The sequence below is a fragment of the Rissa tridactyla genome, chromosome 1, assembly GCF_028500815.1.
Source record: "Rissa tridactyla isolate bRisTri1 chromosome 1, bRisTri1.patW.cur.20221130, whole genome shotgun sequence".
In the NCBI taxonomy this organism is placed as follows: Eukaryota; Metazoa; Chordata; class Aves; order Charadriiformes; family Laridae; genus Rissa; species Rissa tridactyla.
In genome coordinates, this window is record NC_071466.1 from 84288735 (window position 1) to 84306808 (window position 18074).

The 18074-nt window shown below is 44.8% G+C and overlaps 1 long non-coding RNA gene across 1 annotated transcript; it reads left to right on the top strand.

Annotated features, from left to right (window-relative positions):
* Positions 1-12267: 12267 nt before the first annotated feature.
* On the top strand, positions 12268-17233 carry LOC128915460 (uncharacterized). Its single transcript, XR_008468637.1, has 3 exons — positions 12268-13082; positions 14116-14280; positions 16192-17233. It is a non-coding gene; the product is annotated as an uncharacterized LOC128915460 (long non-coding RNA).
* The last annotated feature ends 841 nt before the right edge of the window (positions 17234-18074 follow it).

Below are 18074 nucleotides of genomic sequence, written 5' to 3' on the forward strand. Positions count from 1 at the left end.
TAGAGTACCACGCGGTACTTAACATCTGTTTTAAAATTCCCTTTTATTGATTTTTACATAGAAGTAATATAGCTTACATCAGCGCTGTATTATGGGCATCTTAATCACATGTCTTCAGGCATTGTATCTTTGTAAAATGTTATCAGTGTTAAAAGAAAAAAGGGCCACTAGAGACAACAAACTAATAAAAGCTTATGATTATGAAGAAATCACTAGCGGTTTACACCCTTGTCCACTCCTGTGTGGAGGGCTATTTATGGGACAGGCATCCTCCAGGCTGAGTAAAAGTGGCAGTAACAAGTGGGACTAATCACATGAGTAAGCGCCACACTGATGAACAAAGATTTGGCAGGATTAAATACCCAGTTCTTCTCTGCTCAGATAAATCAGTTTATTATGTGATCAAGGCCTGTACTTTGATCTTTGCAAATGTGAATTATTTATAACACCATGCTGAATTTCAGCCATACACACTGAATTCTTTGAACAGATTTAATGAAGTCTGAGAAATTATCCTTTGTGATAGGTCTTCACGTTAGTGGGCCCTTACAGATTGCTTCTTCCATAGTTGCAGAGTGTAGATTTTTAATCTGGTAATGGACTGTCCACTGCCTTGAGCCATTATTCTTGCTTTTCATAGTAACAAGGACTTTATTGCAAATCCAGCACAATTTGTCTGCAGTTTATTGCTTATATAGAGGGGGCTTATCACAGACAGATGTTCCTTCCTCATATGCAAACCGGTATTTCCAGGGAGGTAGACAAACATACTCAAGCCCTTATGAACATGCAAAGATTACAGTACTCGACAGATGAAGAAATACTCCAATGTAATTTTGCTGTATCTGATTTATTAGAGTGTATACTGTGCTGCTGAAGGCAAATGATATACATGGAAGATGAAAACTGGCTGCTAATTTTCATATACCATTCTTGGTAATATTTTAAGGATTACTATGTATTTGACCAAGCTGACAAATATTTTTGATGTTAAACCATGCTTCAGTTTTATCTCGGCAAGCACGGAGATGTTCAGCTAGCTACTACGGACGTCTCTATTGACTTTAAAAGGGAACTTGTCTGCTAATTTTGGTCTTTCAAATTGCACAGAAGTTAGATCACCAAACCAGCCTAAAATAGATGGTGTAGATACCCTTATACCAAGAACCTGTTATTGCACTTTTTGTTTCGTGGGTTATGTTTCAAATACTCAGCTGGACTAGCAGGGGGTGGACGGCTCCATGAAAGGAGCTCGGAGAAACTATGGAGATTTATATCCACCCTGACTCTTGACACACCATTTACTGCGTGATGTTACTGGCTTGGTTAGGAAAAGAAAAGTGACAGCATGGATAGTCCTTTTTACAAGCAGGAGAAAAAGGACGTTCCTTCTGTGGGACTAATCACCATCCATGCTCCTCATCCCCACCCCTGTCTCTCGCGGGTGAGGAGGCTGGTCCCTGTTGAAAAGCAGTCCTCTTCACGCCTTTCCTCATCCCTCAGCAACCGGCAACAAGCTTACAAAATAAGAAGGCAGCTTGGGGCTTCACTATCATTGCTTAGAGAAACGTTCCATTTCTAGCCCAAGGTTTGTGTGGAGCTAGACAAAAGTTACGAACTCAACACTTAGACACGTAAGGTGCCGCCTTTTATTTCCTCTCGGTCCTACTGTGTTCGTTCTTTGCTTTTCAGACGTTCAGTAATACCTGCCTTATCCCTTAAGGCGATGATGATTTTTGAAAAAACCCACTCTTTTAACTCAGTCAGTAGTTTAATTGACAAGAATATACATACTTTACCACCTTCAGAAAGCAGGCATGAATATATGAGGATTCAATGAAGTTTCAGATAGGCAGTGGTTTTATTATTCTCATCTTTTTAATACTCTTCTCATTTGTGACCAGTGATTTTGTTTCACAGTAGGAAGTCATCTATCAGCAGCAAAATAATAGGACTGGAAATTAATAACTGCCTTTTTCCCGTGGTATCTTGTGAGCCTCTAATTTCACCTCTCTTTTACCACCTATCCTCTACTGGGTCTTCTGGTTAGTTTACCTTAATGGTAAGCATTCAGTCATTTTAAAGCAGCAGCAGAGCTTGTACCATACAAATGTACGCCTTTGTTATGCAGCATGCTCCTTTGATTTATATTCTTGATGTAATTTCAAGAGGTATCGATATTCTCTAGAATTTCCATCATTTAGAAAATAGAGTTTGGGACAGGGTAATGCCTTGTTGTTTTCTCTTATGAAAACTGAAATTCATGGGTGTTATTTGGTTGATTACAACTTTTGACTTCAGGGTGAAAGCATAAAAACTTAGTCCACTTTAGGCAAAGCAATCTTAGTAAAAACATTATAAAATATGTATCTAATAAAGCCCCCATGAAATGAACCAAATAACAAGAGTTGTTACTGTCATTAACTTCTTGCTGTCTTGATTTTCTCACAGTAACTTAAAAGAACATTAAAACGTGTGCATGAATGATCTCCCATACAAAAAGATCTAACTGATGGTTTTATTTTGTTTTGTTTTTTTTTCTAGATCCTGTGCAATTGTTTTAGTAGGGGCATCTCATATAGGTTAGTATGTTGGGTGAATGCTGCATTTAGGACCACATGTATATAAGCCCCACAGAGTATTAAATTTAAAAGTTCTAAGTATAGACCTTCATAGTTATGTGAAGCACGTATAGGGAAATATATATCCTTATATACCTTATTTAGCATTTGCCTAGCCCTACTGCCTTTATGAATATGGTTTTTGTCCTTTGTCTTTCACTTCTGGAGTTTATTGCCATATGTTTCCTGATTGACAGTGCTTCACTCTCTGCTCCCTCGTGTTGGTCTGTAAGGACAGACCCCAGCATTCCCATGAAAGCGAAGGATCCCAGAGCATCCACGCAAACCGACTGAAGATGAGGACTGTAGTGCATATCTCACAATTAAAAAGTGTGCTCAGAGCGTTTACAATATCAACAAATGGTGTTTCTTTCTAAAAAAAAAAAAAAAAAGGAAAAATTTGAATTATATTGCACGTCTCTTGGTTAGACTGTAAACCTCCCCGAGTGCCTGGATTATCTTTTACACTATGTTTATGTAGGCTCTCAGAAATCAGTTGACTTGCACAGGTAGGGACAGATTTGCAAAAGTATCCAGTTAATTCAGACACACGTATGCGCTGAAACCCCGGCTTTCGGTAGGGGTTCTAGTTGTTCTCTAAAGTTGTCCTTACAGAACTGGGCATTTAAAAATCAGGCTCAGGACAAATTTGAAAAAGCCAATCCTATGGAGTCTACCGTGCTGTTCCAGGTGCAGTGGGATCTGTAGGTATTAGGGAGGCTTGGAGAATATACATCACCTCACCTCCTCCAGTAGGTAATTCAATATAGGCTTAAATTGGTGTGTACCTAGGTCAATCTTTTTCTATTCATATTAGTGGCACAGCTCATTTCTACATTACGGGACATTCTCTGATCCCTTCCTCTTTGTTCTTTTGTTCACTGTTAGCAAAACTCCCAGTTACTCTATGACATTATTGTTACTTCTAAGAAAAACTAGCTCCTGTAGTCCTATTTTGGATGAGTTTTTTCCTGAAACTTCCCTATTGGTTTTGTTCTCATTAGCTGAACCTAGGGATAGGTATTTCCAAAGTAGTTAGAAATTGATTCTGGTCTATCAGGTAGTTGTGTTGGATATTTTACGCTTTGTTTGATGAGGCACAGGCAGCCTTATCACACATTTTTATGACTCATTAGCCGTCAGGCTTTCATAATACTTCAAGTTAGCATACTGGGAACTATTTGTGCACAAATTTAATGAAGCAAAAGAGGAAATGCAGCCCAAGACCTTCAAGCTGACAGAGCTCTCCTGAACAAGAACTTATTTTTGTGCTTGGCATCTCAGACCCACAATTTTTCACCTGGAATCCTGGCCAAAAAGGTACTTTAGAAAACCAAGCATTGAAATCTGCTACGTGGGGTTCTGTGGCTCCGCTAGAAAGGTTTAGAAGTGTGCAAATTGAAAAGGATTAAAAAGTCCCTGCCTTCTCTCAAAAGTCTCCCCCAGTGGCAAGTATCCCTGGCGGAGCGGCAGCATGTGAGGAGCGCGATGATGCTGGGACTGGAGCACGCAGGAAGGCACATGCTAGAGACGCTGGTGCCATGCCAGAGGAAGACCAGACACAGCTCTGGTCCCTGGGAGCAGCCTGGCAAGCAGGTTTCACTGGTTTTAGGCCACACTTACACGTTTAGCGGCAAGATAAATTTAAGTAGTCCTGGCTTCTCCTCCCTCTCACTCCCAAACCCCGCTGAATTCTGCCCACGGTAGCGCCGTTTCCTACACTGAGCTGGCAGAGCTGTTGGTATGGGACACAGTGACCCCCATCAGAGTGAAAAATTGCCACTCAAAACCATTTTCTTTTCTGGCAAGAGCATTCCCCTGCTCCAGCTCTCCGGGCAGTTGCACAAAGACCTATGCCAGCTCACCAGAGAGGTGTGGGAGGGAAGCAGGGGGAGAAGGACCGGGGCTCTCCAGCAGTAGCCAGGGCTGGAAGCCCGGGGAAGCCAATGTGCCTACAGTGCTACTGCAGCTTTCCACCTTAGTTGAATGAGAGCTTCCACTTTCCTCCTTAATTTTGTTCTCTGAAGGTGCTAAACAGTCAGCAAGTGCTCTGTCATTTTGGCTATTATAGTGCTGAAGAATCTGGGGACTCCGGTCTTTGATAAATAATGAGTATACTTATGTAAGTATACTTATAATAAGTGACAGAAAAGACAGAGTTGCTGCTACTTCTGCCCATATTGTTCCTATATGCTACCCGCTGGGTTCATCGTGAGATCTAACGACCCTTCTCTGAAATAGCTGAAAGAGAGGCTAAGTATGACAGATTTATTCTGAACCTCCCACCAAGACACTAATTCCAGTTTCAGCAGCTATTTGTTCCCTTGCCTTTAGCCTGTTCCCTCCTGGATTTGCCCTTCCCTTCCCACAACGCAGGGCTCCGCTCCACAGGGAAGGAGAGGCGGCAGCCTTCGGGAAGGAGTTCAGCTGCCTCCAGAACAGCGCAGTTGGGTGTGCTTTGCACCTTCTCTGGCCTGCTAAGCATGTAATTTGCACCCTCTGAGAAGTGGCTTCTCCTCGGCTCCTACTCCCGCGTACTCAGCGAGACTTGCTGACACGTAATGTATGGCTGCTGGAGTGGGGACCACAGGACTCGGCTGACTCAGAGCTGTCAGCTCCCTGCCAAGGGGCAAAAGGAGAGGTGCGAGTTACAGAAGGTAGAACTCAAAACTCCGCCGCTCATGGTAAATAGCAAGCTGAGCCTGCCATAAGGCAGGCAGATGGATGCGGTGCCCTTTGGTTCTCTCCGACTACAAAAGTAATTCTTTTTTCTTGAGTCTCGCCTAGCAATGGTACAATTATTTTTGGACCACCACCAGGACATCATTGATATAACGATCGTGTCTGTGGTACAACCGCTGTGGCAGCAGTATGTAGCAGTGTGTTTAGACCCATTACTTTTTATTTTTAGATGTTTTCTCAGCTCAACTTAAATTTTCTGATTGTCTAGTAAGACAGAGCACAACTGTGTTTAAGTGCCCAACTTGAGATACGCTAAAGGACCTTGAATTTAAATAAACACTGAAAAGCTTCTCTGTCAAAGATAACCACATGAGAAGTCAGCAGGACACTCGAAATGCACAGTTTTTTGGTACTTTTGTTTAGACACCTGGGTATATTTCACAGACATTGCTGCCCAGTTGCATACTTTGCAAACATCTACTTTTCTTGGTGTGTTATTCAAGGAGTAAGCTGGTATGAAGCTCATCAATATTTATGTGATGATGATTGTGCATCATTGTTGTGTATTGATTGTATTAATATGTGTTGGCTCTGTAGAGTTATTAGAAATGGGTCCCTGGGATGCATCTTGAGAGACACTATTGGAAGGGCTAAGGGTGAGATCCCAGCACTTAATTTAGCTGAGGTCAGGGGTCTAATTCTTAGGCAGAGCAGTGCATGAGAGCAGTGCTGAGGGTCTCCATACAGCCAACAGAGAGACACATTTCCCTCTGGAAGACAGGGACCAGTCTAAGGTCTTCCATTATTCTAGGCAGGTATACAACTCTTGCCATCCTTCGCATCCTCCTGTACTCACCTCCGTGTGGGCTACTGCTTACATCCTTACCTTCCCGTGAACTTCACTGTCTTACAAGAGGTCGGTGACAATTCTCTGCTTCTGCGGTCTCTCCTGAAGGTGATTTTACCCTAGAAGAAGCCACTAGGAGTATTGTGGTGACTTTTATCCTTTGCTGGAATTCATTCACCTGACAGATGACCACAGAAAATTTCCCTGTCCTGTTAAGATCTACAGCAAATAGGAAACACTACAAGAGGCTCTGGTGATGATTTTTCTGGAAGCTGGGCAGGATTATAAAGCTCTGTTTTCCCCTCTTCCCCTTGACACCAGCAGTTGTGACATATGCTCAGCATTTGACATGGCCGCAGCTGAAGCAGCTCCCCATTTAGATCTGGGCTGCATCTGCCTCTAGAGACACAGGTGGAATCTGAGCCATCTGTCTAATGCTAAATGCAGAGACAGCCCGGGGATTGTGCCCTGACACGACTTTTTCTTTTATTTCCTTTAAATAAATAGATTAACCATTCTTGATCATCTTGCAAGTTTGAAAACAATGGAGGGCTGGAAACTGCAGCTGGGAAAATGTTTTGGGGGGCTCCTAAATACAATAAGGTCATTGACACACTGGAGCAAATCCAGTGGAGACCAACTAGGGACTGGAGCACATGATATGAGAGGAAAGGCTGAGAGAGCAGCTGGGTTTGCTCAGCCTGGAGCAAACCCAGCCTTAATGGGATGTTATAGAGAAGATGGAGCCACTCTTTCCACCTACAAGTTGCAACTGGTTAGATATTAGAAAAACGCTTATGACAGTCAGTATAGTCAAACACTGGAAACAGAGGTTGGGGAACCTCTATCACTGGAGATCTTCAAAGCTCCAAGGGCCCTTAGCATCCTCATCTAACTGCAAGCTTGGTCCCACTTTTGAGTGGGCTATTGGAGCAGATGACCTGAGGAGCTGCTTTGAAAACTAAGTTATTTATTCTATGATTCCGTGATAATTTAGCTCACGGCATGCAGGCAGGAAACCAGCAGCTGCATGCTAGGGGACAGCATGAGCACTGGGTAGCAGAAGCCATAGACAATTTGTGTCATATGATCATCACGGCATGAACTCTTCCCCTGCTCTTTCACCAGGTGTGTCACTAGACTGGAGATATCACACCAGATCAGTGCTGCAGTGCTTCTTGTGGCGCGTTGCTTGGCTATGGCTTGCAGTCATTCCTTTTCTCCAAGGAGCAAGATGAATATTGGCAATGCGGTGACTCTTCTGGCATTACTTACACCAGACAGGCAATACCCAGTCACATAGCAACGTCAGTTGCATTCATATGTTGTTATATGTGACTGTACCCTCCTGCAGTGACTATGGGTACACCAGCCTCAAAGACAACTCGGCAGTTCCTCAACTTTCATTTTTTAAAAGCTTGTGAAAGTATTAAGGTGAACGGATGTGTTGCATTTCTACATTCTTACTCCATGCATTAGTATCATTTTTCATCTGTGCAGTCCCATGATGACCATCAACTCTCTGCCAGTGGCAGGGACATCCTTCTCACTCTGATGTTTGGAACACAGGAGATCCACCAAAGACCTCACACACTCAAGGAGCTAATGGCATCTTCTCCTGCCTAAGGCTGCAAATCCAAGCCTGTGCCCATGTCAGCCAGTGTCCTTGACCTATATTCCTTCTGCAGAGATCCTTGTCCCAGGATATTGTGATCTTGTGGAGTCAGTAATCATTTGTTCTTAATTTAAGAGATATTTGGCTGGAGTTGAGTCTATCTACCTAATGACCTGTCAAAGCTCCTTCCAGCCTTATTTTCCATAGTTGTGCAGTGTAAAACATAAGCAGAAAATACTAGCTCAGACAGGCTAATGTTCAAGGATTTGCATAAGGAAAGGCCTTGAAATGATGGAGTCAGACAGAGGTCATGAAGAGGGAACTTTGGCGTGCATGGAGGACAATGCATATAATCTGTTTGTTATAAATGCAGGAAGTCTTTACTGACTCAATAAGCGTTCAGACACCTGGAGAACTACATGTGATACAAGAAATATTGAAATCTGCACTGGAATCCAACATTTTGCACTGTCAAGCTGGCATATGTAATTTTATTGCACAACAAGATAATGACAAACTAGTTCAAAACCCTTGACCTGGAAGTCTAATAAAACACAAGAACCAGTACAGTGTCAGACAGTATAAAACCGGTAAAAAAGATAAACACAAAAGGGGCATGGCTTCCTAGACAGATGAGTCACAGGTAATTTAAGGTACCTGGAGTTGTTTCTGCCACTTTTGTCACGCACCTCAGTAAGCAACACCTTAAACCCTGCCATCACTTCTGGCCAACTGGCTCAAGAGCTGTTCTGCTGGATGGGAGACAAGCAGATGAGGAAGAAACCTGCCCTGTTGGCTGTATTTAGCCATATGAGTCAGGCTGTACTTCTCTGGAAGCACCTCTGTTTCACTTTGTTTGTTGTGAGGGGGTAGGAAGGTGGCTTTGGCTTGTGACCACACCGTGAGGGTGGTGACATCTGTCCGGGCAAATGGCTGTGCAAACATGACAGGGTCCGCAGGCGCTGCTTTCAAGATGACTCAGAGACTACGGGGTAGGTGTGCAGTGGATGTCACAGCTTCTACCCAGCAGGGTTTTCCCTCCCACGGTCCTCTCACGTTGTTTTGGTCCCTGAGCCCATGGGTGTAGGCTCAGGCTGTGGAAGTGGGGGAGCCTCCACGGCACTGTCCCCAGGCAGGGTGTTGCCACCCACCACGCAGAGCAACCATCAGTTCACCAGGCAATAAACTGAGTAATATTTGATATGATAAACTGAAGGCAAAAGCCAACACAAATAACACATGGCTGTACCTGGTGCTCCCATATCTCGAAACTTGTATGTTTACAAGTAGCTAAAGAGTGGGTTTAAGGAGGACGGAGCCAGGCTCTTTTCAATGGTTCCCAGTGACAGGACAAGGGGCAATGGGCACAAGCTAGAACACAGGAAGTTCCGTTCAAATACACGGAAAAACTTCTTTACAGTGAGGGTGACAGAGCACTGGAACAGGCTGCCCAGGGAGGTTGTGGAGTCCCCTTCTCTGGAGATTTTCAAGACCCGCCTGGATGCAGCCCTGAGGGATGTGCTTTAGGTAATCCTGCTCTAGCAGGGGAGTTGGACTAGATGATCTCTAGAGGTCCCTTCCAACTCTAAAGATTCCGTGATTCCGTGATTCCGTGATTCCTTATCCTTTAAATCCACCAGAAAACCTTCGCATGTGTGGTGGTCTGGACCAGGCTTTGAGCCACTGCTTAGGTGATGGTAGGACTGCTTGGTGCCACCACTGGCACTGTGAAGCCTTTGCTTTTAACCTTGGAAACGCTGCTGCTCATCTTTTAGGCGCTTATGGGATACAGACAAAGGTTGATGGTTAACCTCAGCTGTCTTGGGCTCATGGTAGTAACCAGCAGTGACGTTTATCAAGGGTTTTGCTCTCAAGCCTGGGGAGCACTGAAGTGTGACAGGAAGCGAGGAGAAACTGTGTGCAAAAACAGGAAAAGGAGGGGAAACTGGGCGTGAATTTAAGAGGCGGGGCTACACTGGACCAAGGTGAAGGCCAGACTGAGCCTCAGGGTGGAAGATGTGAGGTGGCACATGGTCTCAGATGAGGCGCAGAGGGTAAATACGGGCAGCAGTCTGGCTGTGCTGTCCTTTACATCAGCAATGCACTTCTCCCTGGCATGAGGGTGTCAGACAGGTTTGCGAGGGTGTGGGGCTGGGAATCTTTATTTTCATCCTGTGGAAGTGTTTGAGGTTTCAGAGCAGGAAAACAGCCAGCTGGAAGATGGAGGAAAGAGCCGGCTCCAAAGTGACTGGAAACTCCTAGCTGGGGTACAAGCGTAACCTTTCTCTGTAGACAGGCACTTTGAAAAGACATTTTGATAATTCAACATTTTGATAACCCAGCTTTTTCTCAGGAAAAAAGTTTGCTGGAAAACGTTGTACTTGCATAGGATCAACGGTAGTCAGAGAAAGGCCTTTCCTCTGCTCCTTCTCATTGCAGGGACTTCCAGCGGACAATCCTTACACTCACACCTTCTTCCCAGGGGTGCAGGTTTGATCCCTAGCTATGGCCTGGGCGGGATGCTGGGGCTCTGCACGACTGCACGTGGCCTCCGAGCGTCTGCAGAGGTGGGGAGTCGCCAGCCTTGCCCCGTGAAGCAGCTGCAGTCACAGAGCAACGATCCTCCTAAACCCGTGTTGAATCCCAGGGAATGGGATGAATCCCAGGGAAATCAATAAGCTCTAATTTCCCAGAAGCCGTTCATGTAAAAACCAAGGCAGATGACACTAAAAGCTTTTCAGTGCAGAGAATGATGAATGCAATCCGTTGTTGCTGCCGCCGCCACCGTTACTATTATTACTATTAATAAAGAATTGCTCTTTCTTCCCGATAATTGCCTTTGAAATGTTCCTCCGGTAGAAGCCGGATCAACTGCTTTCCCAGAGAGGAGGATTTTTCCGACCCCTCTGTGCTGTGGCGTGTCAGGGCAGCGAAAGGCAGGGAACCCCTTGCCCTGCCAACCGGCAGCCGAGGGGGAAGGTCTCTCCAGGCATCCCGCTCCCTGGGGTTGCTCTCACCAGCACTGCTCCAAGGGAGCACCGACAGCCTGCGGCAGAGGACAAGAGTGTGACCTGTCCCGGATAGATGTGGATTTACTTAGTCCTGGATTCTGAAACCAGTAACACAGCAGGAACACCCCCCCGCAAGCCCTAGTCCTGGGGGAGGAAAAATAACAAAGTGCCCCAACACATGTGGGGCTGTGCTTGGGAAAGGGATGTATTTCCTCTTGCTGCCGGCTTCCTGCTGCAGTCGTGGGGCTGTGCAGAGGGAGGCACCGCAGGGCCCAGCACGTCTCAGGCCAGACGCCTCGGGCACCCACAGCTGCACAGTGCCGTGGAGTCAGTCTTTCTGCTAGGAAGAGGTGCGTTGAGAGCAAAACCAATGATTTCCTGCAAATGGAGTCGTGCTGGCATCGTGCTTTGCTGGAGTGTGGGTGGGGGACAGGAGGCACGCAGGCACCCAGCTGGGACAAGAGGGACATCCCCTCCCAAACAGCCTGCGGGAGATGCCCAAGCATCTTGCAAGATGCCCGCTTGGCACCCTTCAACCTTACTTAGATCCCTACGGTTCAGCCTCAGGCCTGCTCTGGCTTACACCATTTGTTTGTGACTGCCAGCAAAACCCGTAGCACTGGGGTTTAATCCCCGACTGCGCTCCCTGAGCCGTCGCTGAGCCCTTTCGCAGCGGGAATCCCCAAAGTCGGATGCGGCGGAGGGGCTCGCACCAGCTTCCCGTGCCAAATGGGCACTCGGCAGCCAGTGCTGGCACTCGGCCCCTGGGGTGTTTGGGCGCATCCCTGGGCGCTGCTTACACCAAGAAAGACACGAATAGGCATTCTGCTCCCAAGGTGCGAGCCTGATTTGAATTCTTCGAGACGCTGACCTTTCATAAGACAGAAAAAAAAAAAAGCCATAACTAATAGCATTTAAAACTGATGTCCAGCTAGCAGTGCCCACCCCAGCAGAGCTTGCTTGAAAAATGGAAAATGACTTCATTTTAATTTAATTTTCTTGTAGACGGTGCTAAAACTCTGTTTTTTTAAAGCAGTCCTTCACTCAGTGTTTGCCGCTTCCATGCTCAGTGCTTAATTTCTTTCGTATCCTAGTTGGTTTTGTATCAATTTTAGTATAACCTCACTCAGGCAGGGACACATGAGGTGCTTGGGTGCTTCCACCACTCTGCTCAGTAAAAGCTCTGGGAGCATTTGCTGAAGCTTGGGCTGCATTTCAGCCAGTTTCAGCTCGTCCGCAGAACCCTACTTTGTGAAATTAAACTGTTGAGACAAGCCTGAGACGGCTCAGCCTTTTTGTTTTCAAACAATGTAATGTAGAATTATATGCATCTTCAAAAAAAAAGAAAAAAAAGGGTGAGCAGGAAGGCAAAAGAGATGTTTAAAATATTTTCCCGAACTGCACAATGATGAGCGCTTCCGGGTTTAGTGGGATCTCTCTCTCTGGCCAAACATGGTAAGGAAATGACTCTGTTCCCCACAGCACACGCTTGCAAATAGCTCCTTTCAGCAGCCCGGAGGAAGCCAGAGACGGCTGCTCGTCTTTACTGCTGCTAGCTTGAGTTCAAAGAAAGCCAGAGGCGCGGTATTTGTGTCAAACGAAGGAGGAAGCGATCAAAAATTACTCATTCCGAATTGCTGAACTGTTCTTCATTTACCCCAAATATGAAAATAAAAATGCAGCCAAGTTTAGGATTTCCATAAAGAGGAGCCCCGAGCAACAAAAGGGGCCTTGCCAGCCTGTCCTAGCCCGCAGCGGGGATCTGATTGCCTGAGGCCGGTGGCAGCCCCTCATATCTCCTAGGCTTTCCCCTCACCAGTCTCATCTTGCAGCTCCTGGTCACAGGAACGGGGCACTTAAAATTTGCACAGAGCCACATCCTTCTCCGTTTCTCACCTGAGGCTCAGCAGCTGCTCTGACCCTTTACGCTAAGGCTGCACCATCTACCCAAAACCAGCATCTCACCAGGGGAACTGAACCAGAGCACCCTGTTGCTCCTATGAGTGCTGGGGGCGGGGGGTCCGGATGGAGATTTGGGGAGCACCTGTGGCTTTCACGTGAAGATCTGGGAGCGGTGCAGGGAGGAGGAAGAGGAGGGTGGCCCATGGCCGTGCCTTTTCCCCACCTGTTGCCTGCAGCTCCTGCTGCCCTGCCACGTTCCCTGCAGGATGCTGTGTTCCCGGCAGATGCTGTCCGTGGCCGCCTGCCCCACGCTCGGCCCCACGCCTCTGAATTTGGGCCACCTGGATTGCTAACTTCGAGGGTGTTAATCTGCGGACTGGACCCTCCCCCTCCTTTGTGAAACGGTGTGTATTTCTACTGCACGGTGTGAAAAGCTTTGCAATCGCTCGTTTTCACTGCACTCGCTCGATTTCTGGTGAAACAGGCTCTGAGCAGAGGGAGGGCTTGTGAGCCGCAGCGGTTCACTGCCGCAGTGGGGAGGATGGGGCCGGGTCTCAGGGCGGGTGCAAGCACAGCCAGGGAGCCAGCGAGGTGACGCTGAGCTGGCAAAGGGGGGTCCTATACCTCGTAGTGACCTACATTAAACTCTCGACTTGCTTAAACAAATGGCGGCAGCCTCTGAAGGCGGGAGGCAAACCCCTTCAAGAAGGCAAACCACCTGGGGCAGAAGGTTTCCTTGGCTATCAGTGTGTTAAAGCCCTCTCTGCATCACGTCACCCAAGGCGTGATCTTTTACCAGTGACAGAGGAGATGTGTGTAGATGCAGAGGGGGAGAGAAAATATTCAGAGCAGTAGACTTTGGTTTGCTCCACAAAGCAGTGTCTGAAGTAATGAGAAATGGAAGTAATAAAGAACTTAAAGGAGAAGGCTGGCGGGGGAGAGCTGTGACCCCTTGACAGGAGGAAGGCTGAGGTCCGATGATTCGGACCCTGTATTTCAGCTGGTCTGCCAGGAAAACGCACTAGACAATGTTTCCGAAAGATAGGGAGTGATAACTTTAGGGATAACTGAAGAAATACCCATGAAAGTCAGCTCCCCATTTCTATCCCGTATCCAGAGCTGACAAACTTCATATGCATCTATAAATCTATTGCTTTCTAACCATAAAACTGCCTTTTTGTGTTTTAATAGGAAATGATCTGAGAATTTCACTGAATGGTATTTTTAGATAATTTAAGAAAGGGCTGTTGATTGTAGACATTCATAAATGGTTTAGTAAATAAATAGAAAACTGAACAAAAGGATGACTTGATGTCTTCAGAGGCAATTTGGCAGCAATTTTTGCAGATACAATAGTCCTGCATGCAAAATGTATTTCTTTTCATATCATGACTGGCACGAATCAGATATCCTACTGTCTTTTTTTTTTTTTTTCAGATTCATCTCAGAAAATTTGCAATTTGAGTATTAATAATGCAATATGAGAAGAACTCATTGGCTAATGCTCTTTGCGCCCATTAATAACAGCTTCTGGAGGTAGTTCCTCATAACTGAATAATGTATTGATTCCTATACCAGATTCCTGCCTCAAGTTTTTTAAAGGTAATTTATGACTGTAATATCCTGTGAAGATTAGCTGTTTCAAAATTCTCATACTTACAGTTTACAAAACCAATTTATTTCCAGGTCTTACAAAGAGAGTGAGAAATAGAGGAGGATGGAAGAAGTTTCAATAAATATTTGCTATACGACAATTTCCAAGGTGTTATTAAAGTACATGAATTTCCTTTTAAGTCATATTCAGTAGCTGCCTAATTGCAGAACAATCGTTTTACCAAAGTTAAACTTTTTAAAGATATTTACATCATTCAATACTTTTTCTCTATTTTTTTATTCTCATTATTTGCATATTATTTATTATTGTCATTAATGCATTTGAAGATGAATTATTCTTAATATTATTTATATCAGGTAGAGATAGCTTGGCTTCAGTGTTTTTGGAGTTCCCCAGAAAACAAGCAAAATTTATATTTATACCTCATAAGTTCTCATTTCAGTCTTCTGACTCTTACTTTAAAAGAATTAAAACAAAAAAGCTTTCTACATCAGCCTTGCCCTAGATTACAAGAGGAGGTCTTGCCTTCATTATTACTTCTATCAAAAGCAGAAAAGGATGCTTTTAAACCTTGCAAAATATTTTCCTGAGCACTTGTTTTCTATGCTTTATGTGAATAAGTTCATGGGCCTTGAGCATTGCTGAAATGATAATTGCAAGCGCTTATGTGATGAGGTGAGTGGGTTTTGCACAGGAATTAGAGTGGAGAGCAGGTGAGCGTGTCAAGGGGAGACAGAATGAGCGAGGTTACTAGTGGCGTTCTTCAAGGACGTGTTTGGAAACCGACGCGGTCCAATTCTTTCATTATTGACCTTGGTACGAGAATTTGGTGTAAGCTGAAGACATTTGTCAGCAATATGAAGTGGCACAGGGTCACTAATGCTGAAGAGGGCAGGAGCATCATTCTGGGAGGACTGGAGGAGCCTGTGAATTAGAGCAACGGGAACAGGATGAATTATGGAAGCACCAAGTGCAAAGCCATGGGCATGGCCTCACAAGAAGCCAGGTCCCATTGGAAAGACAGGGGGAATGTGGATCGGTGGCTGAAGGTCTGTGAACCACCGGTGTGATACTGCTGGGATTCAGTCTCTAGGGTCTGTGAGGAGCACGACTGAATGGCTGGTGTAGTCCCAGGCAAACCTCTTCCAATCCTACAATGCTGTGTTTCTATCATGCATCAATCTAAGCGTGTTCAGCAGGAAAAAGGAAGCTTTAGTACAACTATACAAGGCATAGGTATGAATACCGTGAGAATATTAGAATTGCTCTATATTAAATAAAAAAAAAAATTAAACTGAAATGGGAGCAGAGAAAAGCTACAAGGTAATATGGGAACTGAGAGTAACTAATGAGATGAGATTACTGGATCTTGTCTTATTTAGCTTAGCAAAAAGAAAGTTAGGAAAGAATAGGATTACTTCTTCTAAATACATTACTCAGAGAGTGCATACTAAAGAGGAAGAAGCATGGTTGAAATTAGAGGATAAGGATATTGATACAAGCAGTCCTGGATTTAGAAACTAACCTTGTGAAACGTCACCTGCTAGCTTCCTCCTTAATAAATAACCAGTTTGGGGAAGATGTGTGAGGGGATTTCTACCTTTGCCTTAAGCCTGAGAGGCTGGCCACAGTTAGAGAGGAGAAGTTGGGTGGGCACTGCTGACAGCTTCTTTGGCATGCTTTGCTGATCTGCTCAAGGTTAAATTAATTACCCGAATTAGGGCCATAAGCAGATTTCCCCCATCAGATTAGGAGGGACTACTGGGAGAGGGAAATGCAAACTTTGCACAAATAGAGGGGAGAAGTTTCTATCGGCACTTTATAAACTCACTGTGAACACAGGCACCCAGAATGGTGATGCTTACACTGGATTTCTCATTTTCTCTGTAAATCTGTAGGATGGCCCTTGCATTTGAATTAGGATGCTGAAAAGATTTTTGTGGCTTGTGGAGAAGGCAATTACCCGTGGATCAGGCTGGATTACACCTCTCCTGCCCGTTACCTGTGACTACGAGGTGGCGGTGGAAATGGCCTCGGACAACACCGAGCTGCAGGTGCCTGGTCCTCCAGAAGAGGCACCGCGGTTGAGACACCTTGTGCTTGGGTGCTGTGGAAGCAGCAGCTGGGGAGCCCCAGGGTGAGGGTGCGCTAGGCTGGGTGCAGCCTCGGTGATCCAGCCTGCCTGTCTGTAAGTAATTAAATCGTTCAAATAGAGGGCAGTCCCATAACAAACAATGACCTGTACTTTCTAGCGCTCTTGGGGTTTTCTCAAAGGTGTCACACGAGAACTGAACTGGCCCAGTCCTGCGCAGCTTCTGACATAAGATGGGCTCAGACATGGTGATTGCCAACTTACGTGCAATGAAGCGCACTAGAAGGAGAAGCACTCACTGGAGCTGTGAGCCCTTTTCAGGGCATCTACACTTCAGACACAGACTGGAGAGAGAGATTTGATGATCTGTATTAACAAACTGGGAAAGAACTAAATTTTTTTTGCTGTAAATACAAAGGAATGGTGAGAGTTGCTGCCAGCTTGAAGAGCTAGCGATTATAGTAATGAACTGCACACCAGCATCCCTTAGGAGATGACACCTGAACTGTTGCTCTGGATTGCCCTGTTGACCAGCTCATTCACCATGTTGCTTGCTTTTTCTTTACCTCCCTCTTCTTTCAGGACTTCAAAATCAGTTCAGTGTGTCTCTAGGCAGAAGGAGACTGTATAAAGAAAAAAAAGACCTTAGAACATAGTTCATTCCTCAGTGAGGTGTGCCCTACCTTACACATGTCTAGCTGAATAGCTCGGTGGCTGAAAGATATTATTAGGAATAATTGCTGGTGATGAGCAATTGCAGACTGCCTTTTAAAATGCACCCTTGTATGGAAGCAATATTGGCTACAAAAAATATGGAAAAAATAATGCTTCATAGATATTTTTAGTGAATGCATTTAGCACTACAGTACAATACAGACCTATGTAATAAAAATGGTATTTTGCAATAAAAGTTTTGTCTTTTTTGAACCTCCAAAGTACTATGCAGTATTGCAACAACCATTTACAATAAGCATTGCACTGACTCCATGAACATCATTTACATGCTAATATCAATGAGGCTTGGGCTTAATTCATTCTATTTCAGCTTAGATCAAAAAGATTATTTTTTCATCAGAATCACGAGCAGACAAACTCATAAGAATATTAAAAGATATTCACGAGTGCCAAGAAAGAAAGAAAAAAAAAAAAGATAAATGTGGAAGAAAGGGTATTTTGGAGGGACTTTCTGAAAGCAGTGTCTGAATTTCTGTGTGTAAGTGTATACATCTTCTGGATGTGCAAATTGTGCCCGTTATTCTTTAAAGTTCTCCTATTTCAGATGCTTATATCTGCTAAAAAATTAATTTATCCGCCAAGATTATTGTTCATTTGAAATTTCGCAGGCAAGCACCTATCTCAAGAAAGATCCATTATTTTTTAATCCAGCTGTGTTTTGTAGTGCTACTATTTTGTGTGAAGTTTGCTACCCTTGTTTTATGTAGCGCATTCAAAGAAGCTGCATATTAACAAGGAACACTGTAAGAATCTCAATGACTTGATGTTTTTCACTGCTGTACTTAAATTTAGTCACTGGACTCTTCATGTCAGGTATTGGTCCTTCAAATTTGGTGGGAGAGAGAAGTCTTGCGAAGTTTCAGAACTGTAGACACAATCAGTGATAATGTGCAAAACCGGAGTCAAGTCTGAGAGTGGATTTGAAAAAAATGTGGGTGCCTCTGCACAACACCA